Source organism: Crassostrea angulata, chromosome 4, assembly GCF_025612915.1.
Source record: "Crassostrea angulata isolate pt1a10 chromosome 4, ASM2561291v2, whole genome shotgun sequence".
In the NCBI taxonomy this organism is placed as follows: Eukaryota; Metazoa; Mollusca; class Bivalvia; order Ostreida; family Ostreidae; genus Magallana; species Magallana angulata.
The window spans coordinates 16,902,347-16,912,490 of NC_069114.1; positions in this window are offsets into that span (position 1 = coordinate 16,902,347).

The window sequence follows — 10,144 nt, forward strand, 5'->3', positions numbered from 1 at the left end:
TTTTTTATCTATAATTTCAAATAATATAAATCGTAAACATAAAGTTTTTCTGTAACTTAAAGACTGTGAACAAAATATGCATGAACTACTAGTACATGTATCTTAAAACAATTCTTTTTATATTTTGATTTGGTACATGTATGAGAATCAAGCGAGTGGTCTGTGAAGGTACAGATACATTCAAAACTGTTCTCTTCCTAAAACTATTTTTCTTCCGAATAAATGTTTTGTTTTTGCTGATTTAACGTTAATGGTTGCTAGGAAAAGAGAACAAGGCGGACAGTTATTGCATTGTCTGTTGATTTTCAACGGATAAATAAACATCTGTGTATGTCGTTTAAATATTATTAATTATTATATTATCTGTTAATGTTTTACTTAAACTTGAACAGCTGTGTATGTCTTTTAAATGTAATTGGTTATTGCTTTATCTGTTGATGTTCGGCTTACATTTGAACAAACGTGTATGTCGTTTTAATATAATTGATTACTACATTATCTGTTAATGTTTAACTGATATAACAATTAAAGATAAGAAAGTTTTATACATACCTTCATACTTCTACACACAACCAACTGTTTACAAATAATCTGTGCAAATTCATCAAAGTTATAATTGAGAGAGATAGCTCTCTAGGTTAATTGCCAATCATACTTCCTTTTTTCACTTTTGTATTGTCACTCTCAAATGCATGCAATGTATGTATCATATGTATCATTGTTCAATTGTTCAATTGATTCTTCTCAACACTGTGATTTATGCAGTTCAGAGAATAAAGTAATTGTCATTGATACTTAATAATTGTGTATGTCTTTCTGATATGTTGAGTGATAATACTGTTGTAATATTGTTGTAAATGCACCAAATACTAATCGCTTATTTCATTTATTGAAACGCTATTTTTTGAAATTGCCAATAAGGTTTTACATTTAAACAGCAACCTATGTTTATAGTTAAACAGTATTATATGTGAAATTGAACAAAATGACAATAAAAATAAAATATTTTTTTAGAATATGAATTGGGGATGAAATGTTTTATTCATACAGTAGTGTTTATGCAAACTACAATAATAAAACGGCAAATGTAGCCTTGGCCTTTTTCAACAGAAAAATCAAATACTGGTCTTTCTTATAGTCTTTGAAATTAAAAAAAATATATATGCAAGAATATTGAAGGTCACATGTATGAAAATGGAAAACAGATACATGTGAAAATGCATTAGCTATAGACATGAACTTGAAAATAATAAATAATAATTGTTCTTGGATATTTTCTGTTTTTAATACAACTTCTTTTTATTAAATATCAACAAGCGACATGTATATCGCCAGATTTTATCTTTAGTGAACACCATTAGTAGATAATTGTTACATATATGAATGGGTAAATGTTCTTGTATCAGCTAAATAAGTAAAGACAGAAAACAATTAGGATAAACAATGATTAATGAACTTATCGGCATACCCCTTAATATGATATGATAGATCTTGAACCATCAGTTGCTAGTTATGATGAAAAACAACGAAATATTATACGCTTACAATGTATAATACGATAGTTCAAGAATCAAAATCAAAGTCCATTTTTGATAAAGTAAGGGAAATGAAATTTGAGTTTTATCATCTGATAAACCCTTTAGACGTTCTACTTCCGCAGTATTTATAACAAGCTACCCGGAGATAAAGTGTTGTCTAGAAATAATGAAATCAAAAGTAAAAAGTACCTAGTTTGTTTTCAATCGTAAAATTCAATGCCTCCTAAAAGATTGCTTACTTACGTTGAACAGTAAATCAGGAATAGGTATCAAAAGGGGATTAAAAGGTCTGAGAACAAGTACATTTTGTATGTATTTAAAGTACAAAATAAGTTTTTAAGAATGAATGTTACGCCTATGCTTTTTTTATACCGTGAATTCATCAATTTGTTGCAGTCAAGTTTTTTTTAGATAGTTGTTTTTTTTTACTGGTATATCAGACGCAAATCGTGGATTAACTTGTTTAACAAGCATTCTGCGAGTATTGCATAAGCAATACACGTCCCCTACCGGTTTGTGGAAATTGTGTAAACAATGCACTGATATGCAGAATTTCGAACCTGAACATTAAAAAATTGGAATATAAAAAATTAATTTTCTCGAACATATGTCAACCAGACGCTACAAAAGTGTAAACTTCATCTGTAGTTTGACATTTTGAAGCTGTTCGACAAATTTCATATTATTCCTCAAACGCCTAAAGAAAAAAAGTGTGGAAAACTGAAGTGGGACAGACAGACGGACGGACGGACGGACAGACGGACGGACGGGCGGACAGACGGACGGATGGACGCAGAGGAAAGCTATAGTCCCCTCCGGTGAAAACCGGTAGGGGACTAATAAGTGCTTGAAACAAATTATACTTTGTTCTACAAAAGTGTTAATTCGTTGGTGAGCTAGTGGGGCCCAAAAACTTCATGAAAACTGAGTCACGAAGAATGATGACTATTCAACCGTAACATAAAAGTGTACCACTTGTGTTTGTTTTATTGCATTTTCATGTATGTCATTAGTAATTCCAACACCTGAATCGAAACCATTCTAGAGATTCAACATGTATTATAATAATTTTCAAGATACAATATAAAATCCAAGTATATAAGTATTGATATAGAAACTTATTGGATAGGCAATGTACACTTTTTAATTAATAAACTCAAGTAAAGATGAAGTACAAAAAATGAAGATGTTTTTTACTAGCATGTAGTAAAACAATAATGTTATCCTTTTCAACTTTTTTTCGTAAACGTAATATGTTGTGTGAAAGAATTTTATCATTATTTTTTAGTTTTTAATTTTTCACTGAGTAAGATACAGCGACCTTCTTTACTATATAGCACTCTCGACATTGTACAGGTATATATTGAATGATACGCAAAACATGTTTTTGTTGGCTTTCCCAATTATAATCAACAAAATTGTATCACTTAAATTTTAGTAATTTCTTTCAAATAGGATTAAGTCATGTACATGTACCAGAGATACATACTAGCATTGAGATTAAGCGTTTGTTTACATTTTGAATGTTGAAGTGAAAATTCCAGTTTTAGACCTCAAATAAATGTGTTAATCGTTAGGAACTCTTTATTTATGCTTAAAATGAATAAGATAGACAAATCAGCTCGAAAAAGATATTTTATTGATATATTGAACCTATGTAAACAAATACAGGGCACGAGCCTTGTTTACATGACGAAGAATTGTGAGCCCTGTATCTTGCTTAAAACTCATAGACTAGCACCCAAATTTCATTTGATCATTAGAAATGCATTCCTAAAGCATTGTAAATAATAAAAGCAGAAAAATAAAATTTGACCAAAACCGTGACGTTCTTTCCTTTAAAAGACCATTCATGAATAAATTGAAAAAAGCCACTGCAAAAATTACAGATTATATTTACACATGTTGGTTTTTTGTAAATAAAATCAGATAATAACTTTACTGTGAAGTAAGTAGAAATCATGGTGATTTGATTTTTGTGGTACATGTATTCGTGGGAAGCCCTCCTCCTACAAATGTTGTTTCTTGATGAAAACAAATTTTGAAAGAGTGATATCTTTACTGAAACTAAATACTGATGTATCCACGAAATAACATCCCCACGAATAAGCAAAATATCCACAAATCACGAAAAATGACCCCGACGAATTTAAGTGAAACCACGGTAAGCTTGTATTTTCAACCAACATAAATACGGACGTTCATCTGATAAACTTATACAAATTAAATAATCAATGAACACTGTCGAACGCTTTGAAAGGAATACAGACTGCGATGAATGCAGAACTGTAAACCGACTTGAGGTTTATCGCACACCTCTTTTGGGTGTCAATTCGTCTACATTTTAACTAAATCAGAAAACTTTACCAAAGTCCGTTAGCTTGTAATTAGCGATGTCTATCCTCCCATTTCTAGTCTTTCATTTATCCGAGATTAGCTTTTTTCCATAGATTGGCTGGTACAGAAAATCAATTACTCCAATGGCTTTAGGAAAAACAACACCTCCAGCTCTAATGGTCAATTTTTACAAATCTCATTGAGGGGTCATTGTTCTCCAGTTATATATGGACTGGACAATGATTTATCAAAGAGTTTGATGTTTCTTGATATTTTATTTACAATTGTTTTATTAATGTTCGTTGGCATTGATTTTCGTGGATTTACTGACTGTTTTAGGTAACACAAAATCGTTGTCTGTGTAAATATCAGATCAACGCTTGATTGTTATCAGATGTAGCACTTCAATGTACATTTGATTTCATGCATCAACTCAACAACAAAATCTACTAAACTGGTATTAAACGAATTTTGATGTAAACCAAAGTATGTTACTAATACCGTAACGTTTTTTGGACATATATTGTATGCTTAGAAATATCCAGGGATTTTCAGATTTCTTGAAAAATGTCCGCTGCGATTGATCTATGTAGGAAAACAAACTGTACACAATTTATTACATTGCATCGATCAAGTATCTTTTAAGGTGTTCTTCAAACTGAAGATAAATGTCTTAAGGCCAAGGAAGATATAGGTTTGTTGGTCTGATTCATTAATCACTGAGATAAAAAAATTCCTGCAGCTGTCTTTCTGAATGATTGATGCTGAGGTTCATTCCAAGTTTGGAAGTATATCAAGAACAACCAGTTGTAGACGGATTGATATTTTAAGTATTTAATCACAAATTCATGGGCCTCTGACGTTTTCTTATAAATTTCTTTTCCCTAGATCTACTGGCTAAAATATATCTTTTTTTCTTTGCAGAGAGAATTGCTTTTCTGGAGAAAAATGTATCTTATTTCTGCAGAGATTCCAATAAACGTTTAAAAAAAATGAAATAATAATTTTAGTGAAACATTTTGGTGATTTCTCTTTAACCATTTAAACAAGACCATTTTGGTAGTTGATTCCAGCAGAGTCCTGAATTTCTATGATGTAGTTTACAAAGCATTGTTAATTAGCAGCACATCGAAGAAAAAGGGGATGGATTTAATAACACTTGTTCCAAAATTCAGTGAACATTCTACTTTACAACCGCTTAAGAATTTTAGTTATTTACTGCGTTTTGCCGACATGAAAGCATATAAGAGAGAGAGAGAGAGAGAGAGAGAGAGAGAGAGAGAGAGAGAGAGAGAGAGAGAGAGAGAGAGAGAGAGAGAGAGAGATTGCCAGTCTACGCATTATGATACATCAGTACTTTGATAATTCTTTTGAATTTTATCATTTTTCTTATGGAAAACCAAAATTAGAACCTCACCTGTCTATTGACAAGCAAGACATAACTTTCATTATTAGATTTTGTGTAAACGGTTGGTTACATTTCAGCTTTCTGATCATAACAGATAATCATAAGTAATTGCTAGGTATGTAAATTATTTTGGAGTAAGATTTCTGTTGTCATACACAGTGAAGCTATTAATTAGGTTTTGTTTTTGTCAATATAATCTAGCTAAAAGCAAAGCATAAATATACCACGACCTGTCTTGAAAAGAATGAATCCTTAGCAATGGACCGTTTTTGATTGATCGAAGAGTTCTCCATGTCAGAAAATCGAACGCCAAACAGTTTGATTGAGTTGCCCATTTATTCTTTTTTAGTTAACTTTGAAACAATAGATAGATTGTCTTAAATTAATTGAAAACGCCGACTGCTTAAATAACATCCTTTGCAAATTCGTCTATTTCCTATCATAAATCAGCAGATGTAATTTGGCGGCAAGTTTAGTATGCCGGCTATGTTAAGACAAAACAAAATATTAAATAAATAAGATATTGCAAGACCAAGCGCTAATGTATATATATATATATATATATATATATATATATATATATATATATATATATATATATATATATATATATATATATATATATATATACACACACACACACACACACACACACACATATATATATATATATATATATATATATATATATATATATATATATATATATATATATATATATATATATATATGTGTATGTATATTACATATTTCAACAAAGCCTGGCCACATCTTTTCTCACCATTTGTCAATGTATCTTAAACAAAGTGTCTCGTTATCTGTCTCTTGTATTTCTCTCTACGTCTTGTCAATCTGAATTATTCGGTGCCATTTTGACATCTGCATTCCTCGGATCCGTTTTACGAGGTAAGGTTCTCTTTTTTCTCAGGCTAATTTTTTTTTCAATATCTGAGATGGGGGAGATCGACCAAAGTGACCAAATGCATAAAACATCTCACCGAGAGCAGAAATAACACGAATTTAACACTGACTAGATATTCGATTCGACGGAACATCTCCACAGGGACCGGGGAATCTGGCTCTATGCTTGTGGCTCTACAGTCTTTTTAGAGGGCTGATTTTCATTCTGCCAGTATTGGTGTTTTGAAATAAAATCCAGTTTGATGACCGGAACTTTAATTTTTTTTTTTTTAAAGCTGCTTGGTCCGATTTTTTTTGTTATTACAGTATCAATGTTTTTTCTATACAAACCATTTATCTTTTGGACTTTCTCCTATTTACACCAGTAGAATTAGTCTCCTTTCAAAGTTAGAAATATTCAAAGTAAATAAAAATAATTTCTTTTTGGGCAAACGAAAAAACAAACCAAAATGCATCACCGGAATGTTTAGAAAAGGACACCGTTTGGTTTCGTCCCCCGAATAATTGGGGCTATTCAACCCGCATGCTATGTATCGATTGTAAAGAAAGCAATCTTCAGAAATATTAGCGAACAAAACGTACACATGTTAATTTGTAATTTGTCTGATCATTTCGACCTTTATTTAAAGCGATGTCAAAATCGTAATACAACCATACCCGTCTCGTCGTCAGGAGTGAACTTTAACATAAGGCGAAATAACGCGGTACCCTTTTATGTCGTTTGTTTTGTTAGCAAATTTTGTACGTATATTTTTTTCATTGAAATTTGGCTAAATTGACTAGGAAAACTAATGCAATGTCTATTATAATGGATATACTTAGCATAACCATCGTTTAAAAGCGTGCATAAAATTCGATATAAAATCGGACCAAGCAGCTTTAAGGAAGGGAATGTGGGGGTGCAATTTTTTTCGGTACTGTAAGATGTTAAATTCATAAGTTTGAATTTTCTAAGAGTTGGGTTCTAAAACCACCTACTCCATTCCTTAAGATTCCAGCACGACTTTTCCTAAAGTATAACTTAAATTTTAACTAAGATCAATAGAGACATTTTTGTTATTTGTCTTTTTTTCAGATTTGATCCAAATTTGAATTCATGTATTCCATTTTGTTGAATTTAATATAAAAAGGGTTGTATACATTGTAATAAGATATGTATGCCTTTTGCTTACCCAAAATCCTAGATTCATTTTTTACCCAAAACAAACTTGGTTGTTTTGTCATTTCAAGGTAATAACATTGAAGGATGACTTTGATATGTTGTTTATTTATTTTCAAAACATGGCTTTAGACTTTTCAGTTAAAGATTAAAAAGATATAATTACAAGCAACACAGCATCTCCACACATGACATTCGTTGTAAGGGAAAAACTTATCACATAGACCAATCCAAACTTGGGGGGGGGGGGGGGCATAGATTTCTCACAGTAGCCTTTAGAGTTTAGAGGGTAGTTACTCTGTCATGTGAAGTTAAAAATCTGTTTTCTTTGTGTATTTTGATTGGCACAGGATGGGGCTACCGACGGTCGAAGGAATAAATATAATTCAGAGAAATGTTATCACAGGACGCCTAATTTTTTAGTAACATAAAGAAGGGGAATAGTTAATTTTTCCTTCTGATCTTTGAGTTGACACCGCAAGGGGAAACAAGTTCTATAGGTGTGGATTGGACTATGATGCGTATCAGCCAAAAGGAATCGGTGGGTTTATACTTTGGTTTTGTTGGGATTCCTAGGCAACAAGTGTCGTATATTTAGCGAAAACTTTATTTAAAACATCGTGGAATGACTGCAAATCCAAGAAAACTGGTATTCAGCGAACATCGATGAAACCATAGTATTGAATGAAATGAAGCAGAAACACTTTTTTGAAACAAGCTTGAGTGAATTGGTTCTTAATCGTTACTTTATTAAAACAAAAAATGTTATTAAATTTGGATAAATATTGTCAATGGGTTGTTCGTTCTTATTCACATATAGATATGTTATTCTTAATAAATAGAATTTTATAGTTACCGGTATTAGATATAAAAATAAATTTAATTTTTTTTTTTTCAAATACGTTGTATTACATGCTTATATTTTCATATTTGTATAAGCCTATGGGAAAGCAAGGTCATTTATCTACATGCATGTTTATCAATACGTATTCATATGTATTAAAAACTTAAATACATGAAATATAGATTTGAAAAAAAAAACATCTTAAGAAGTTCATAAGGATATGTACTTGATTAGACGATGAACAAATCTTTTGAGAAGCAATTCGAACTTCACCTAATTTTGTTCACGTAATTGACCAGGTTCTATGATCTTTTAACCATTGTGTCTTTTTCTAAAAGGTGGCGAATTTAATGTAAACTTTTTGACATGAGTATGAGTAAAATATACATCATGCTTCTTAAAATTATATTTTTCAACAACTCTAGATCCATAAAACATGTTCTCTCTTAAGTTATTTGTCTCCAAACTTTGCTACACGTCCTGATGAATAATAATGTGATCCGCCATTTATAACGCCACTGCGCACGAGTGCGGAAAAAACCCAACATTGAACACACAATGAAGCACAATTTGTTTACAATTAACAATCGCGTTTTTTAAAATGTCTTAATTTACATAATTCTCAACGATATAAATGTTTAATTATGTGTAATAAAGGGGAAACACAATTTTAGCGTCATTGACACAGTAAACGAAGTAAACGGAGTAAATACCCCCTCCCTGAGGGTTGCATGTACTGAAAGTGTACTGAAAGTGTTTCTTTATTCAAAACTTTTTCTTCACGAAAATCCACTTGTGGTTTATAACTAATAAAGTAAAGACACGGAACACATGGAGCACGAACTTGACTAGCAAAGCCCCTACAACTTCATAATTGAAAATTAAGTTCAATTCTGCTTTAATTCCTATTTCATCAATCTGCATGGTCTCTGATGACGATTTTGGCTTTGTTCCTATCCTTGTTCGTCTGCCTTTATTTTTTGTCTTTGCCAAAATCTGTCAAACTTGGCTGCCTTCTCTTCCTCCTCGTCATCATTGTTGTTGATAGACCGAGGTGGATAATATAAAATATGATATGCCATTTTTTTTAAAGAAGTTGACTTTCATTCACGAGATATATCCTGCATAAAAATGATTACCAAATTTTGATAGAATTGTTTATTTATCAATTCGCATGAGTTCCATCAGTTTGATTATGAAAAGTTTTCAATTCTCACAGCTATTGTAGTCAATGCTGCCAGATTTTAACGAATATCTGCATGTATAATAATAGTACGAGAGAGATTTATAATATAAAAGCCAATGTGGAATAAATGTTAACCTATTGTAGCGAACGGATACTCTAGACAGCAAAGTTTAAAGCCTTTGAGGTATTTTTATTCAGTTACAAATAATTTATGATGTAATAATGTTACCTTCTAGGTTATCATTTCCTTTTGCAAAAGGCAATCGTCAGTTCTTGATTTATCTTGAGGGAAATTGCGCGGGATTTTAATGATTTCAATAAAGCCATTTGTTCTTTTATCTTGCAGCTGCTGAAATTGGTGTACATTATAAGCTGTTCAGCTGAAAAGGTCGACTTACGCGCGGGTACCATTTTCTTATGCTAGGAGCCATTTGAATTTGTCTAATTGTGTGAGAGTCTTCCATCGGGTTGAATTTATCGGATGGTCGATCATCTGTTTAATTTTTCGTTAATGAGTTGCGAAGATAGTCCTACATTTTATATGTAATTAATCATTTGATCTAAACAGTCCAGGGTGGGTTTTTTCATTCTCCGAGAACGCAGTGATTTAAACATCCGTCTGAATGGCGGAAAAGTCATTAAAGTTTGAATGATTTCATTTGTACGCACGCTTACTCTTTCTTTCATTTTTCAGTTTCAATGTCCTAAAATTGCCTTTATGAATAGCAGTAGAAAAATGAAGCTTTTCTCC